The sequence below is a fragment of the Cervus elaphus genome, chromosome 11 (genome assembly GCF_910594005.1).
Source record: "Cervus elaphus chromosome 11, mCerEla1.1, whole genome shotgun sequence".
Taxonomy (NCBI): domain Eukaryota; kingdom Metazoa; phylum Chordata; class Mammalia; order Artiodactyla; family Cervidae; genus Cervus; species Cervus elaphus.
In genome coordinates, this window is record NC_057825.1 from 54,956,323 (window position 1) to 54,973,619 (window position 17,297).

At 46.8% G+C, this 17,297-nt stretch overlaps 1 protein-coding gene and 1 pseudogene across 3 annotated transcripts in view; one reads left to right on the top strand and one right to left on the bottom strand.

Annotated features, from left to right (window-relative positions):
• The window catches only part of TCF7L1 (transcription factor 7 like 1), a 187,583-nt gene that overhangs the window by 17,624 nt on the left and 152,662 nt on the right, over positions 1 to 17,297 (top strand). The gene's annotated exons all lie outside the window — the stretch shown is intronic.
• On the bottom strand, positions 876 to 1,755 carry LOC122703481 (annotated as a pseudogene). The gene has a single exon (XR_006343502.1). The product of XR_006343502.1 is annotated as a 40S ribosomal protein S4, X isoform-like (transcript).

Below are 17,297 nucleotides of genomic sequence, written 5' to 3' on the forward strand. Positions count from 1 at the left end.
TCCATTTTTAATGCCCTGTTAATAATGTTGTTAATTAATCCTCCTATTTAGTAATTGTAGTTGTACATTAGAATTGTTTTCTTTCATGCTTATATTCTTTCCATAAAATATATGCTTATCTATTTCTGCCAACTGTTAGTATTTCACTGGATAAAGCTCACAAGGAGATTTCCACTCAGATTGCATGTGGAATGCTTCCCTGTTTTTGAAAGGGTTTGTTCAGATAATGACAGCAAATCCAAACATGCTTCATTTCTCTGTTTCTCACATTGTGACACTAATTAGATATATTGGTCACCTCTGTGACCACATGCTCATCCATCAGGCAGAAGTACAGGTCTTCTGAAGACTGGAGCTGAAACTGAACAACAGATTTACACTGAATGCCGAGGCCGAGGCCATATTTTTATATATTCCTAGGACCTACCTCATGGTTGCAGAGATTAAATAAAAGTTTTTCAGGAGCATGTAGAACGATACTGAGTACGTAGTAAGGACTTTGTTAATGTAACCTCGTTATCAACTTTGGTGGCCTCGGCTTTTTAGGTCTCCCTAGCCCCTATGAAATTTAGTCTCTGTATTGTACCATTCCTTGTATGAACTTGTGTTTTGGATTGCTGGTTTTCTAGAACCCATATTCTTAGCAATCCTGGCTGTCATATTTCCCTTTTGATCACTGTTGCCCCAGCACAGTGCCTTGTACACAAAATCTGTACTATATGGTTATTTGTATAATTACACTTCCCTCATTTTAACACATCATATATAATAAACAGCAAAAATCTGGCTTCCTCCTGAACATTGTTAGGCTGACAAGAGAAATTTATCATTCACTTTTGAGAACTTTCAGGTGTGATCTTTTTGTTTTTATTAACCATTTGGTATTATCTTTAATTAAGTACAAAGACTTTTCCAGACACATCACGTAGAGATCATTTTATCCACTGCTCTGTTTCGCTGTCAGTCTCTTGTCTCTCTCCTCAGCAATGGTAAGGTGAATACCCTTTCCACAGGGAAGAGCGATCCACGGTTTGTTGCCTCTGCCAATAACGAAAATGTTCGAGAGCCGTGTGGCAAAGCTGTTGCCCTTCTCATCTTTCATATGAACTACATCAAAAGAGCCTGGATGTCTCTCCCGGTTTGTAATCACACCAATTCTTCCCAGGTTAGCACCTCCAGTCACTATGCACAGGTTACCAGTGTCAAATCTGATGAAATCAGTAATCTTGCCAATATCCATGTCAATCTGAATGGTGTCATTCACCTTGATGAGGGGATCGGGGTAACGGATGGTACGAGCATCCTGGGTTACCAGATGAGGGATTCCTTTTGTCCCCACAGACATCTTTTTTTGCACAATTTATACTTGGCCTCCTCAGGTGTAATATGATAAATAGCAAAGCGACCCTTGGTGTCATAGATCAAACAAAAATTCTCTCCAGTCTTGTCAATGCTGATGATGTCCATAAAATCAGCAGGGTAGGTTATATCTGTGCGGACTTTGCCATCGATCTGAATGAGTCACTGCATGCAAATCTTCTTTACTTCATCTCCTGTTAGGGCATACTTAAGTCTGTTCCTTAGGAAAATGATTAGGGGGAGACATTCCCTCAGCTGTGGGGGCCGGCAGATGGATGAGGGGCAAACACACCAGTCAATTTATCCAGCATCCAACGTTTTGGAGCTGCTACGAGTTTCAGGTGCTTCTTGGGACCCTGAGCCATGGCTGTGCTAGGCACAATAAGAGCTCAAGTGTGATCTTTGTTTTTTTTTTTAATTATTTATTTATATTTATTTATTTGATTATGTCAGGTCTTAGTTGCAGCATTTGGGCTTTTCTAGTTGTGGCGTGGGGGCTCAGGATTTGAGCCATGAGGGCTCTCTAGTTGTAGTGCGTGGGCTCTAGAGCAGGGGTCCCCTATCCTCGGGCCATGGTACCGATGTGGGGCCCATTAGGAACTGGACTGCACAGCAGGTGAGCAGCAGGTGATTGCGTGAAGCTTCATTTATAGCTGCTCCCCATCCCTAGGATTTTCACCTGAGCTCCGCCTCCCGTCAGATCAATAGTGGCATTAGATTCTCATAGGAGCACGAATCCTACTCCATTCAGGATGAGTGGAAAAATTGTCTCCCATGAAACTGGTCCCCGAGGCCAAAAAGGTTGGGGACTGCCGTCCTAGAGCACAAGGGCTCTCTCTAGTTGTGGCTTGCAGACTTAGTTACCTGTGGCATGTGAGAGCTTAGTTCCCTGACCAGGGATCAACCCCGCATCAACAGCTTTGGAAGATGGCTTCTTAACCACTGAACCACCAGGGGAGTTCTGGGTATGATCTTTGAGAAGTTGATCACTGGTGGTTGATCCTTTTAATTTTCCTTAAAAAAAAAATAATAAAATTGTTTGGCTGTGCTGGGATCTTCATTGTGGCACTCAGGATCTTTAGTTGCGGCATGTGGGAAGTAGTTCCCTGACCAGGGATTGAACCCCAGCCCACTGCATTGGGAGCATGGAGTGTTAGCCACTGGACCACCAGGGAAGTCCCTGAATGTTACTTTTTATGAAGATTTCTTCAGTTCATCCCAGTTTAAGGCTGTACATTCTTTTAAAAATGAAGCAGATGTCTGTGCTGGAGACAGAGTTCCCACTGGTATGTAGCTGTGGACATTCCTTCATCTGTAATACTGGGGGTATGTTAGCAGTTGTAGAAGCCATATGTTTTCATAGGCCTTTGCCAAGGAAAATACTTTAGAATTACATTAGCAACTCCAAGGTATTTTGGCTGTTCTGAGAGGACACATGGTAGTTTTCCAATTATACAAACAAGAGCTTTTGTTTTATGCTGAAGTTTCTTACAGGCTATGGGAACAATAGAGCCTCTATCAGCATTTCCCAGAGTAACATCCTAGGGATGTTAAGAGGTAGTACTATTGCTTCATTTCTGCAAGACTTTAACATGCCGGTGTGGTCTCTTAGAGGGAAGTGTGCTATGCAAGAGTCCTCTGGCTTATTTGACCAAGGCTTTCCTTGTGTTTGAAATACTACCATCTACCCAGTGTCCCTCACCCAATGCACACATTTCACTTCATAGTCCCTGGCTCCCAGCCTTAGATGTGGTCCCTGATGCAAATGCTGAGCTCCCTATACTTGAGCACATTGCTCTACTGGTGAATATGTGACTTAACAATGACCATATAGGCGCTTGTCTTCTCTGGAGCCTAACCTCACTGAAGAACTTGGGGAAGGGGCCTGTTTTCTGTGGGATTTTAGCACCAGGCATTTACAGTTTTTCATTTGTTTATTTTTGGCTGTGCTGGATCTTTGTTTACTACACAGGCTTGTCTCTATTTTTGGTGAGTGGGGGCTACGCTAGTTGCGGAGCTCAGGCTTATCACTGCAGTGGCTTCTTTTTGTTGCAGATCACGGGCTCTAGAGTGTGCGGGCTTAAGTAGTTGCGATTTCCAAGCTCTAGACCAGTGCTTCCCTGGTAGCTCAGATGGCAAAGAATCTGCCTACAATGCAGGAGACCCGGGTTCGATCCCTGGTTTGGGAAGATCCCCTGGTGAAGGGAATGGCAACCCACTCCAGTATTCTTGCCTGGAGAATTCCATGGACAGAAGAAGCTGGTGGGCTACAGTCCGGGGGATCGCAGAGTCAGACAGGACTGAATGTCTAACACACACACAAACACACAAGCTCGAGAGCATGGGCTCAATCGTTGTGGTGTGTGGGCTTAGTTTCTCTTCAGCCTGTGGGGTCTTCCCTGACCAAGGATCGAATTCATGTCTCCTGCTTTGGCAGGCGGATTCTTTGCCACTGTGCCACCAGGGAAGCCCAGCACCAGGCGTTTAGAAGGCTCTTCACAAATATTTGTTGGATGAGTGAAGGGTCTGTCGATCCCTTCGTTCTGAATAGCATCTCACAGGACCAGAGCTCTAGCAAACCCACTTTGGGAACCATGGCTTGGTCTTCACTTTCAGTGTGAATAACTGGAATTCTGGTAGACCTTCATAATGCTACTGAATGTCCTCAGTGCATCCACCTAGCAAGGAAAACTGTCAATATTTTTAAAGATGAGGCTCAGTCTTTGAAATCTCTTGCCTCAGCGGCACATAGTGAATCAGCTGGGATTGGAACCTTCATTTCCTGATACCTGTCCCTGGGCCCATTACCCCCAGACAGTCTGCAGCCCCCTCTCACATTATTAGTTACATAAATGAGAGCTGGTGTTCAGGCCATGGGGGAGGGAGAAATCAGATGCCCCTTTGTGTACGCATTAACGCAGGCAGAACAAAAGGCCCAGCTTGGTTTTCAAGTTCAAGTTTGGCTCACATGTGGTCCTCAGTGGAGATTATGATCTCAGGTAAATTAAAAACAAATGTTAAAGAAGTCATAATGAGGTAGATGGAGTTCAGGATTCTTGTTTTTCAACACTGGGGTAAACAGACCCCTCTCTAAAGCAGACATTCACCTCCCCTCTTCCACTTTACCTCTCTGCCCATCATTATGATTACTGTTCACTCTTACTTCCGTTAGCCAGGCAGGTAGGTGTGTACATATGGTCTCATGTCAGTGTACTCAAGTTGGTTCACCCGGCAGGAGGACATTTAGTTCAGTCTACTATCGCATCAACTAAAAAGGGTATTGCACATTTGACAAAATGCCCCCTTCCTTGGGCAAGGCCCCCAGTGGCCTGCTCAAGGGAGCTCAAGGCCAGCACGGGAGGCGAGAGTACACAGGATCCCCCTGTGTTCTCCCCCCCAGGCTGAGTTCCTAAGCATATTCTTGACTGGAGCTGGGGAGCCTTGGGGCCCAGTGATTTTACGCACTAAATGGGACTCTGTATGTCTGAGCCAAATTAAGTCTGCGGGCAGTCTTTACGAGCACAGTAACCGTTTTTACAGATGTAAAGAAGCTCAAAAGTACTGTGTATGTTTGTAGTCGCAGTCCCTGTAAAGTTTCCATGAGCGCACTGCAAGGGCTCTGTCCACGGAAATTTAGTTCTACTGTTCTTACCTTGCTTCCCTCGTTACTCTGTCAAAGCACGTGTCATATGAATGTGTGTGTGTGTGTGTGTGTACACGGTTAATTCTCCAGTGGGGGCAGTTTTGTCCCCCAGGGGACAGTTGGCAATGTCTAGAGACATTTTTGGTTTGTTATGACTTGGTGGTGGGGGCAGTGGGAAGTGACTACTAGCATCTTGTGGGTGGAGGCCAAGAATGCTGCTTAACATCCTAAAAGGTACAGGATAGTTCCTCACAGCAAAAAATTATCTTGCCTCAAATGTTCATAGTGCTGAGGCTGCAAAACCCTGGTATACAGACAACATAGTGTATCATACACGAATAAAACCATATGCATATGTGTGTATGCTCATAAACATGTGGCTGTGTGCATGTGCATATGTCATTATATGTGTATATGCATATACAAGGGCTTCCCTGGTGGCTTAGTGGGTCAAGAATCCGCCTGCCAATGCATGAGCCAAGGGTTCGATCCCTGGGTTGGGAAGATCCCCTGGAGGAGGGCGTGGTAACCCACTCCAGTATTCTTGCCTGGAGAATTCCATGGACAGAGGAGCCTGATGGACTATAGTCTATGGGGTTGCAAACAGTTGGACACAACTGAAGTGACTGAGCACGCACACACACAAGGCATATACATGCTGCATGGCATGGCCAAAAAAAAAGGGAAACATAGCAAGACTTGTACCTGAATTTCTCTTCTTTCTGAGCAGTACTTTTTTGCAGAAATAACAGTCTCTTTCTTGAGGGTGTTCAGTGTCCCAGAGGAGTATTGCATATATTAACTCACTTAATCCTCAGAATGACCCTACAGGTGGGCACTGTGATTCCTGCTTTGCTCTGGAGGAAATCAGGGCTCAGAGAGGTCAAGATCTTTGTCTGAGGCCACTCAACCTTCCAGGGGCGAGGATTGATTTAGAACCCACTTTTGCTGGCTCCTCCCACAGGGCACCACCTCCCACTAGGCCATGTGGTGGTGGAAGGGGCTTTGTGAGTTTGGGGGATGTGGCCTGGACATGGCCTGTACAGTGGAGACGCTGAGCGGGGTGGCCTGTGGGGCTCCTTCCAATGGTTGCATTCTGAGGCTGCAGTTTGGAAATGGTCAATAGTGCCTGAGCATTGTCTCTGAGAAGCCCTGAACCTATGAACCTGAGATGCTATGAAACCTGTAGGGTTTTTTGGACCCACAGCCCCCTGCTGGGTCCATAGCACTGACTTGGAGGCTTCTGCGGGGGACAAGGGAGAGTAGGAGGGATGGTGGCAAGTCAGCCTGCCTGGACCTGGGGAGCTGGATGGGGCAGGACAGGAGAGACCCTGCTGGTTTTCCTGCCTTTCTCTCCTTTCTCCCTTCTTTCCTGCTCAGGGGATGCCTGCGGCTTCATAGGAGGTGACGGGGCTGGGGGTGGGGGGCAGTTAGTGGTAATTACTCACCGTGTGCACAGACAGTGGGTGTGGCCTGGTGCCTCCAGGGATGGCTGAAAAGCTGGGGAACTCGGTCAGAATGTGAGAGAATGTGAGACTTCCCTGGTGGCTCAGTGGTTAAGAATCCGCCTGCCAATGCAGGGGATGTGGGTTTGACCCCTGATCTGGGAAGAGTCCACATGCCCAGAGGCAGCTAAGCCCATGGGCCACAACTGCTGAGCCCTTGCTCTAGAGCCCAGGAGCCGCAACAACAGAAGTCAGTGCTCCGCATCTGGAGAGTAGCCCTGGCTCTCCAAAACTAGGGAAAGATTGCACATAGCAATGAAGACACAGCACAGACAAAAATAAATAAGTAAACTTAAAACAAAGTGTTAGAGGAAAGTGAGCATTCTGCAGGAAGTAAGGAAGGTACAGAGTAGCCTCCTAGGGGAGGGGGGGCTAGTATCCAAAGTATACAGTAGTCATGTACTGTTGTGAGAGTAGGACCATAAGGAAGGCTGAGTGCCTAAGAATTGATGCTTTTAAACTGTGGTGCTGGAGAAGACTCTTAAACAGCAAGGAGATCAAACCAGTCAATCCTAAAGGAAATCAACCCTGATTCATTGGATGGAATGAAGCTCCAGTACTTTGGCCACCTGATGTGAGCAGCTGACTGATAGGAAAAGACCCTGATGCTGGGAAAGATTGAGGACAGGAGGAGAAGCGGGTGACAGAGGATGAGATGGTTGGATGGCATCACTGATTTAATGGACACAAATTTGGGCAGACTCCGGGAGATACTGAGGGATAGGAAAGCCTGGCATCCCATAGTCCATGCGGTCACAAAGGGTCGGATGCGACTTAGCCACTGAGCAAGAACAATAACAATCCAAAGTATAAACAAGGAACCAGCCACACTGCTGTTTAAGTGCCTGCTTCATGGGCAGCAGCTGGAAAGCTGGCGGCCACAACATCAGCCCAGAGGTTCCCTTAACCTGGCCTCAGAACCCCAGGAGCTGAGCAATGAACAGGCTGCATTTTGCTGCCTTGTCCCCTCTGGCATGGGTGCTTTAGAATATAGGCGCCCATTGCTGTCTGTCTGGGACCTCTCTGCCTTTCTGGGTTTGGTACCCGAAGACCATCTGCAGACTCCGTGGGAAGCTGAAACCCACCCAGAGGTCTGGGGTCCAGCTTTCCTGAGGGCTGTTTCAGCACTTTTCAAGTGTATTTTGCTGTGGGAAGATAAGAACCTGTTTTAAAATAAAGTCTGGGACTTTCCTGTTGGTCTAGTGGTTAAGAATCCGTATGTCACTGCAGAAGACATGGACTTGATCCCTGGTTCAGGAAGATCCCACATGCCCCAGGGCAGCTAAGCCCGTGTGCCATAACTCCTGAGCCTGCGCTCGACAGTAAGAGAAGCCACCACTGTGAAGCCCACGCGCCGCAACAAAGACTGGTCCCAACTTGCTGCAACTGGAGAACGCCCACGCGCAGCAACAAAGATCCAGTGCATCCAAAACTACATTAACAGATAAAATTAAAGAAATAAATATAATGTTATCCAAATCCTGTGCTGAGAGAGGTTTGGGTACAGAGAGAAAGCGCCACCTTGCAAGTCCTGAGAAAAATCATTGTGTCTGAATTGCCAAAATCACTCTAGGTTAGGCTAGCGTAGTTTTGGGAGATGATAAAGTTTCCTGTCTCCTTTTGGGGGGGAAAAAAAACCCCACAACACTGGGGTTTTCTACTCTTGATGCATCTTGGATTTGCATGTCCTGCTCTAATGAAATGTTGTCATGCCTCTCTGTAAGTGGATAATTGAGTAGAGCAGCATGCTAATTTCTCTCTCTGCCGTGAGGCCTGGCTCTTTGGAGATGGTCCAAAACCGAACAGCCTGAGCTCACCTGCAGGAGAGCCTCCTAGCACCAGAAACCCCCGCCACACCTTCCTGTCTGTCCTCTGAAGGTGGTTTTCCACCCTAAGAAAGATCGCCATTATTGAAGGACCGTGCCCTTAAATCTGCCTGCGTCTCCATCTCTGGGACAAATTGTCTTCCCTCTGGCGAGTTTCTGTCTCCGAGTTGGCTGTGAGGAGGTGGAGGCACAATCGGGCTTTGTGTTGGAGGAGGGCTCTGCAGGCCCTAGAAGGTGGGATTCAGCCTTGTGTAAATAAATAGCAGGAGGCGCCCGCATAAGGCCAAGGGGATTCCTGGAACCGGAGAGAGGCTTGTGCCGGAGACCAGAAACTCTGGTGTTTCTTCTGCAGCTTCTGCAGCCTCTTCCGCCCTCAGGAGCCTTTCAAATGGTCAATGGGAAGCCCTGGAGCCCGTTCTCTTGGAACCACTCTGGACTCCTGGAGCTCCTGGACCAACTACTGACCCTCAAGACCCCGGTCTGCACCCTTTTTGTGATCCAGAGAGATGTGCCTTGCCCCTCAGGTTCACTCTGGGCTGCTCAGGTTTCCTAAGGAACCAGGAAAAGCTTCAGCTTTTCCTCACACTTTATGCGTGGGTCATTGTGCGCATGCCCAGTGAGGTCCTCTGCGGAAAGAACCCTGGAGGCTGAGATGGGCACCGGTAGCTGCCTGCATTTTGGAGATCTCATAGGGTGGGAAGGGAGGCAGGTTTGGCCATTGTACCACCTTCCGTATCGGGGCCTGCCCTCTTGACTGGTTTGGGGGCTGGGCCTTTTGCCATCTGAGAAGGGAGAAGCCCTGAGAAAATTAAAGGTCTTATTCAGGCTTTCTTGGCCCACGGCCCATGGAAGCCCTGATGAAAGGGATGCCTGGGGAGAAGTGGGACATCTGGCTCCTCTCCAGGACCCCTCACAGCAGGCCTGGGCCGGGACCAGGCATCCCCCTGGCCCTGCTGCCCTGGCAGCGTCCTCCCGCCACGTCGGCCAGTTTCCTTCTGCCCCTCCAAGTCCTTCTCTGCTCCCTCTCTCCGTCTGCCACTGAGGGGACCAGCTTCCTCCCGCAGCATCTCTGCTGCTTCCCTGGGGTCTCGGCGCTCTGGGTGATGGTCACTGGGTTGCTGGGTTTCCAAGCCTGCCCGCTACCCTGACGAGAGCTTTGCTGAGTATCCACACATGCTCAGAGGGATCCGGGGACCCCCTCACATGACGGGGGAAGTGTGTTACCCTTCTCTCCCCTATCTAGAGGTGGTGTTGTTGATTTTTTTTCTTTTTCATACTAAAACATAGTAATAATAACAGTTTTACCCATTTGAACACATATAGACTCATGTAAATAGACTCCTGTAATTCTACCGCTAGTTCCAAACCTCTAAAATCTCTGTGCTGCAACCACTTTGTAGTCATGCTCTCCCACCCACCTTTTTCCCCAGCCACCATTACTCTCTCCTCCAACATGCTCCATAAAGATCTGTGGTCCACATCCACTGCATCTTCCCATAAATGTCATGGGCTTCCCAAGTGGCTCTGTGGTAAAGAATCTGCCTGCCAGTGTGTACCAACTGGAAACGTTGGTTCAATCCTTGGTCAGGGAAGATCCCCTGGAGAAAGAAATGACAACCCACTCCAGTATTTTTGCCTGGGAAGTCCCATGGACAGAGGAACCTGGTGGGCTACAGTCCATGGGGTCTCAAAGGGTCAGACGTGACTTAGCAACTAAACAACAACAATAACTTTAACTGGTACGAGAGAAAAGCATGACAATGAAGTCTACTCAAAGCCTCTACCTTCCTTTGTACTTTATTATGATTGAGCTGAGCCCTGAGCACTTCTCCAAGTCAGCATTAACCTAGCCTTCTTCCTCCCCATTCTCAGCTGCCTCTGTGCATCAACATTTTTTATCTATTGCAACCCTGTTTTCCTGCTCATCGTAAAAATGCCTCCCTTAGCCCAGTGCTTCAAAATTATGTGTTGTAGGAAGAAATAGATGAAGTCTAAGTTGAAAAGAATGTTGTGTGTAACAATGACCTTAGGCCGGAGATCGCCCAAGGGAGAAAGACAAGTTGAAAAAAAAAGTCCTCAGGAAACTCTTGACAGTGGACTTGAGCTCATCTTTTTGACGTCTTGGTGCATTTTGTTTGTTTGTTTTAAGTTAAGAGGCTTAATTTTATTCCAGAAGATTGTTTGCTAGTGATTTGTATTGAGAACCCACAAATCATTCCTGTTTAATTGGAGTAAGACAGGGTGTGGTTGTCGAGGGCTGTCTGGGCTTCCCAAGCCCGTGTGGAAGAATTAGTGCCACAGACGTGTTCCATCAGCTCGCAGACATATGAATGCCTTTACTGGGCTGACTTTGGGGAACATGCCAGCATCCTTCTAGCTAAGGATTTGCCAACCACCTTGCCCTCAGAAAAAACACCCACTTCCCCTGCCCGCATCCTTCTGAGTACTGTGACAGCTTTGACTCGCAGAAATTTTTCTCATTTAATGAAGTGTTGATTCCAGAGTCTCCAGGAGAAGTTACAGTTACCCAATTTCCTGGTAAATTTCCAGGTTCCTTGGTGGTTTGGAAGCAGGGTATATTTTAGGGTAAATAAAGTCTATAAAATGTGATTTGGGTGCTTGGTTTTCGGTGCCAGGACTTGAAGTGATTGGCCCTTGTGAGACAGGAACAGAAGACAGTCTGAAGGCTGTGGTCTTCTCTAAGTCCGGTTCTGAGCTGTAGTGAAGGGAGGTGCGCCCAGGTGGGTGGGGCTGGTTCCCTGTGCTCCAGGCCCTCCCTCCAGCCCAGGACTTGCCCACCTCCTGGGATGTCTGCCTTCTGGAATGGGATGGTTGACCGCCAGGGAAGGAGTGACTTCCTTGTGCGAAGAACCCTATACCCCTGTTATCCTAGTCTTTGTGGGGAGCCCTGTTAACACCTGACGCACACAGGACATACAACAAGTCCCCATTTGTACCCTCGTGTGTGCATGCATGTCCAGTCGCTTCAGTCCTGACTGTTTGTGACCCCATGGACTGTAGCCCGCCAGGCTCCTCTGTCTATGGGATTCTCCAGGCAAGAATACTGGAGTGGGTAGCCTTTTCCTCCTTCAGGAGATCTTCCTGACCCAGGGCGCGAACCCGGGGCTTCTGCACTTGTGCAGATGCAGCTTATGTGAAAGGCTGAGGATGAAGTTCCACACTGCGGGCTGAGGGTTTGTGGTGATGGACTTGGCCAGAGGGCCTGCCCTCTGGGGCAGCCCCGTGGCTAGGTTGGTGCCAGACTCTGGCCTGAGAGCAGGAACGAGACCTGGAGGGGGCCTGGGCCTGGTGGGGTCCTTCAGGGAGAACTCCAGCTCCTGGATCAACCTTCTGGGTGGGAGCCAGGTGAGCACCCCTTGTGGGAGACAGAGGCCGAGGGTGTAAGTAGGCAGGCCCAGCAAGGCAAACCAGTGGTGGACCACAGGCCTGGCAGACAGAAACAGGTTGGGAGCTCAGAGCCAGGAGTGCCCCTGAAGTTAAGAATTACCCATCAGAGATGCTAAGTTTATAGAACTGCTGGTCCAGAATCAAGCTTATCCTCTACTCCTAGGTGTTTATTAAAAGAAAAGTTCTTAGGGAGTCTGGGATGGACATGTACAACACTGCTATATTTAAAATGGATAACCAACAAGGACCTACTCTATAGCACAGGGAACTCTGCTCAATGTTATGTGACAACCTAAATGGGAAAATAATTTGTAAAAGAATAGACACATGTATGTGTATAACTGAATCACTTTGCTCTACACCTGAAACTGTCACAATATTGTTGATCAACTACACTCCAATACAAAATAAAAAGTTGAAAACAAAACAAAAAAGAGTTACCCGTCAGAATTCCAGGGAACCCGTGGTAAGTTCACATGCCTAATACAGGTGCCCAGAATCTCTAGCTTGTGGAGCTCTGAAACATGTACTTATGAAGAGCTCCCTTTAAAATGTTGGTGCGTAGATCACATAGAGACCCCCCTGCCTCGGGCAGACGTGGGATCTGGAGGCTGCTCTGTGGGTCCAGAGAGAGCTGGGCCCAGGTGGACAGTGAGTGAACGAGGAGGTGGGACAGTGCCTTACCCAAACCAGGCCACCCCTTCTTAAATCCCTGATTCACAGAGCAGTGGTCTCACATTTTCTCGGTCTCTGCAGATGTGTTATTTCCTCTGTTTCTAGTTGAACAAAATCATTTCAGCCTAGCACAGATCAAGCCTTTCCATGCTCTTTTGTCCTCATGGAAGACACTCTTGTTTCTCCTTTAAGATCATCTCTGGGGTCACCTTCTGTTGCTTTAGGGGTGGTGTCTTGACCCCTTGCTCTCATATACACCTCAGTTGGGGTATTCCCACTTTAACAGCTGTCTGTTTATTTCTGGAATGAGGCTAGGCTTCTGGAGGTCTAGATACTGGTCTCTGGTTCATCTTTGAGTTCCTGGCATGTAGGAGCTTCTTTTATTGTTGTTAAGTCGTATCTGACTTTTTGCGACCCCATGAACCACAGCATGCCATACTTCCCTGTCCTTCACTATCTCTCGGAGTTTGCTCAAACTCATGTCCATTGAGTTGATGATGCCATCCAATCATCTTATCCTCAGTTGCCCCTTTCTCCTCTTGTCCTCAATTTTTCCCAGCCTCAGGTCTTTTCTAATAAATGAGTTCTTCACATCAGGTGGTCAAAGTATTGGAGCTTCAGCTTCAACATCAGTCCTTCCAGTGAATATTCAGGAGCTTCATAACCAAAGCTCATTGAATTAATGTTTTAATGAAAAGGCAAAAGTCTTTTTAAATTTCCTCCCCTCTTTGTCACCGGCCCATGGTTCATGAGAATTACTCATTCACCCAAACCCAGTAAAGGAGGCTATGGTCTGGACCAAGAAACCAGCCCCAGGCAACCCCCAGCACGCTCCTGAGAACCACTAAAATAAACATGGAGTGCACTCTCACCGAATTCTGAGAAGGAAAGGCCTTCAAAGGTCATAGGGTCCAGAGGCTCTCAACCCAGGCTACACATTAGAATCATCTGGGGAGCTTTTAGAAATTGCTCTGACCCAGCCCCAACTCCCAAGATTTTGATTCGGCTGGTCTGGGGTGGGGCTCGGGTTTGGGTGGAATTTTCTTAGCTCCACAGGGGCTTCCGTTGTACAGCCAAGTTTGTGAACCACTGCTCTAGGCCAGAGATCCTCACTGAATATTTGAATCAAAGGATTAAAGCAATCTCTGCCTGGTGAGTTGATGGCTCCTCCAAAGCCCGTGGGCTGGAGGTAGGTTCACCAACAGTGACCCCTGGATTCCCTGAGCTCCTCCATTGGCCTCGATCATCTTTCCTGCCCAGGGACCAGAAACCAACTCCTGATCAGAATGTAATTTCAGACTGGTGAGTGGCACATAAGAAACAGAGTTAGGTGGGCTCTGAGCGAAGGCCTTCCTGTTTTCAAGCCATATATGTGACTTTGAATGTTATTAACTTGCCAGAGCAGCTGTGACAAAGTGCCACACACTGGTTGGCTTGAACAACAGAAATTTATTGTGTCACAGTTTTCGGGACTAGAAATCTGAAACCAAAGTGTTAACAAAGCTGGTTCCTTCTGAGGCTGTGAGGTAGCATCTCCCTGGCCTCTCTCCTTGGCTTCCAGATGTCATCTTCTCCCTGTGTCTTCACAGCTTCCCTAGATATGCGTCCGTGTCTAAATACTCCCCCTTTAGAAGGATACCAGACTTACTGGATTAGGACCCATTCCAATGACCTCCTGTTAACTTGATTCCCTCTGGAAAGACCCTGTCTCTAGACAAAGTCATACTCTGAGGTGCCACTGGTTTTAAAGAATCTGCCATGGGTTCGATCCCAGGGTTGGGGATATTCCCTGGAGGAGGGCATGGCAACCCACTGCAGTATTCTTGCCTGGAGAATGCCATGGACGGAGGAGCCTGGCGGGCTACAGTCTGTGGGATCGCAAAGAGTCGGACACGACTGAGTGACTTAGCATGCATGCCTCTTCAGCTGACTCAAGCAACATGAGTTTGAGCAAACTCTGGGACATAATGAAGGACAGGGAAGCCTGGCATGATGCAGTCCGTGGGGTCATAAAGAATCGGACTTAATAACTGAACACACCTCTTCAACCTTGAACTACTCTTCTCCAAGCTTTCCACCTTAGCTGCAGCTGTTTTTTAAATTTTTATTTGAATATTTATTAAGTTTTGACTGCGTCTTAGCTGCAGCATGTGGGATCTTTCATTGAAGAGCGAGGGCTTCTCTCTAGTTGTGGGGCGAGGGCTCAGTATTTGTGGCACACAGACTTAGTTGCCCCGAGGCAGGTGGGATCTTAGTTCTGTGACCAGCGATTAAACCCCTGTCCCCGCATTGGAAGGTGGATTGCTAACCATAAGGAAAGGGACCACCAAGGAAGTCTCTTAGCTGCAGCCTTTAATCTGTAAAGCCCATAGTATAGTTTTTCTTTATATCTATTCCCACTGTCAAATCACACAGAGCATGAACCCCAGGGCTGGTGATTTCTCAGCATCTAGCACTAACTTGCCAGGGTTCTGACATCTGGTCCCTTGGTTCTGGTTACACTTGGAATATGATGGTTTATGTTCAGGCTCCCCCAGAGATGGTGTATTTCCTCACAATGGCAGGAGCTGGTGAGAAGCTAGATGAAAAGGTGAGCTATGTGGTGTGGGTGGCTTGCCCCAGGTAAAAGCTGGAGTCAGGTGCTGGTGTTAAACATCGGTTTGAGTGGATGTGTGAAAATTCATTGGATGGAGGCTCTGTGTTGGTGGTGGGATGTCTTTGGAATGTACATATGTTATCATGTGTAATGTATCTAAGTGGTAAATGGTGAGGGAATGATGGGGGTGTGGATAGGAAATGTGTTTCATGGCCCTGCAAGTCATATATCAGCTGCTCACTCCTGAGGTTCTTTTTCTGTCTTTTTCTTTTTGGATTTTAAATTTTTTAATTAAAGAATTTTTTTGATGTATAGTTGATTTTCAGTATAATTCAGTTATATACATATGTATGTATATGTGTATATGTATTCTTTTCCAGGTTCTTTTCTATTATAGGTTATTTTAAGATATTGAATATAGTTTCTTGTGTTCTACAGTAGGTCCTGTGGTTAATCTATTTTATATACAGTACTGTGTTTCTGTTAATCCCCAACTCCTATTAATTTATCTCTCTCCCCACTCCTTTCCCCTTTGGTAACCATAAGCCTGTTTTCTATGTATGTGGATCTTTTTCTGTTTTTTTAAATAAGTTCATTTGTACCATTTTAAAGATTCCATATGTAAGTGATGTCATATGATATTTGTCTTTCTCTGCCTGACTTCATGTGGTATGATAATCTCTAGGTCCATCCATGTCACTGCAAGTGACATTCTTTCATTCTTTTTATGGCTGAGTAATATTTCATTGTGTTTATGTATCCCATCTTCTTTATCTATTTATCTGTTGATGGACACTGAGGTTGCTTCCATGTCTTGGCTACTGCAAACAGTGCTGCAATGAATATTGGGGTGCATGTATCCATGATTTTCTCGGGATATATGCCTAGGAGTGGGATTGCAGGATCATGCTAACTCTCGTTTTTTAAGGAGCCTCCATACTGTTCTCCAAAGTGGCCGTATCAGTTTACCTTCCCACCAACAGTATAGGTGGGTTCCCTTTTCTCCACACCCTCTTTTGCACTTATTAGTTGTCGACTTTAATCATGGCCATTCTGACCAGTGTGAGGTGATACTTCATTGTAGTTTTTGATTTGTATTTCTCTAATAATTTGTAATGTTGAGCATCTTTCCATCTGTATGACCATCTGTATTGTCTTCTTTGGAGAAAAGTCTGTTTAGCTGTTCTGCCTATTTTTTAATTTTTTTTTTTAATATTAAGCCCTATAAACTATTTATACATTTGGGAGATTACTATCTTTTCAGTTGTGTTGTTTGCAAATATTTTCTCTTATTCTGTAGGTTATCTTTTCATTTTGTATCCCTGAGGTTCTTAACATGAGGCTACCCATGGACAAAATTCAAGGGTGGCTCCAAAAACTTTGATGGAAAAAAGTTACATTTTATTTTCACTACCTGAAAGTTTGCATTTCCTTTGATTGGGAATGTAGACAGCAAACCTTGGTCATGTTAGCGGTACCATGATTGCCACTAGTAGGAACTGCTGAGATTTTGTTTTAAAGTTTGAGATACTTCAGATACTTTGAATCTCTTGATGTATCATTATCCTCATTGGTACTTCAAAATTAAGGTGGCTGTGGTACTCACCACATATTTATTTTTTAATATTTATTTGGCTGCCCTGGGTCTTAGTTTTGGCACTTGGATCTTTGATCTTCATGACAGCATGTGGAGGGGCTTCCCTGGTGACTCAGATGGTAGAGAATCCTCCTGCCAGTGCAGGAGGCTTGGGTTCGGTCCCTGGGTCCCAAAGATCCCCTGGAGAAGAAGAATGGCAATCCACTCCAGTATTCTTGCCTGGAAAATCCCATAGACAGAGGTCGGGCTACAGTCCATGGGGTCACAAAGAGTCAGACACGACTTAGCGACTAAACAACAACAACAAGGGCATGCTAGATATTTTTGTTGCAGCATGTGGGATCCGGTACCCTGGCCAGGAATTGACCGTGGGCCCCCTGCATTGGGAGAGTCTTAGCCACTGGTCCACCAGGGAAATCCCTTACCACTAGGTCTTATTTAATGTGTTAATTACCATAGCACAATTTTGAAATATTTTGATAGCTCGTGTTTCTATTATCGGTTTCCTGGATAATGCCATGCATTTAATTTGTGTACTTATTCTGAGGAGGGTCCACAGGCTTCTCCAGGCTGCCGGCTAGGGTGGGAGTCTGTGGCACTGAAGAGGTTTAGAAACCTTGGTTTGTGTTTGTCATAACCCCTCATGGTCCCCAGTGGGTTGGTAAATCCTATAAATGGAAATAGTTGT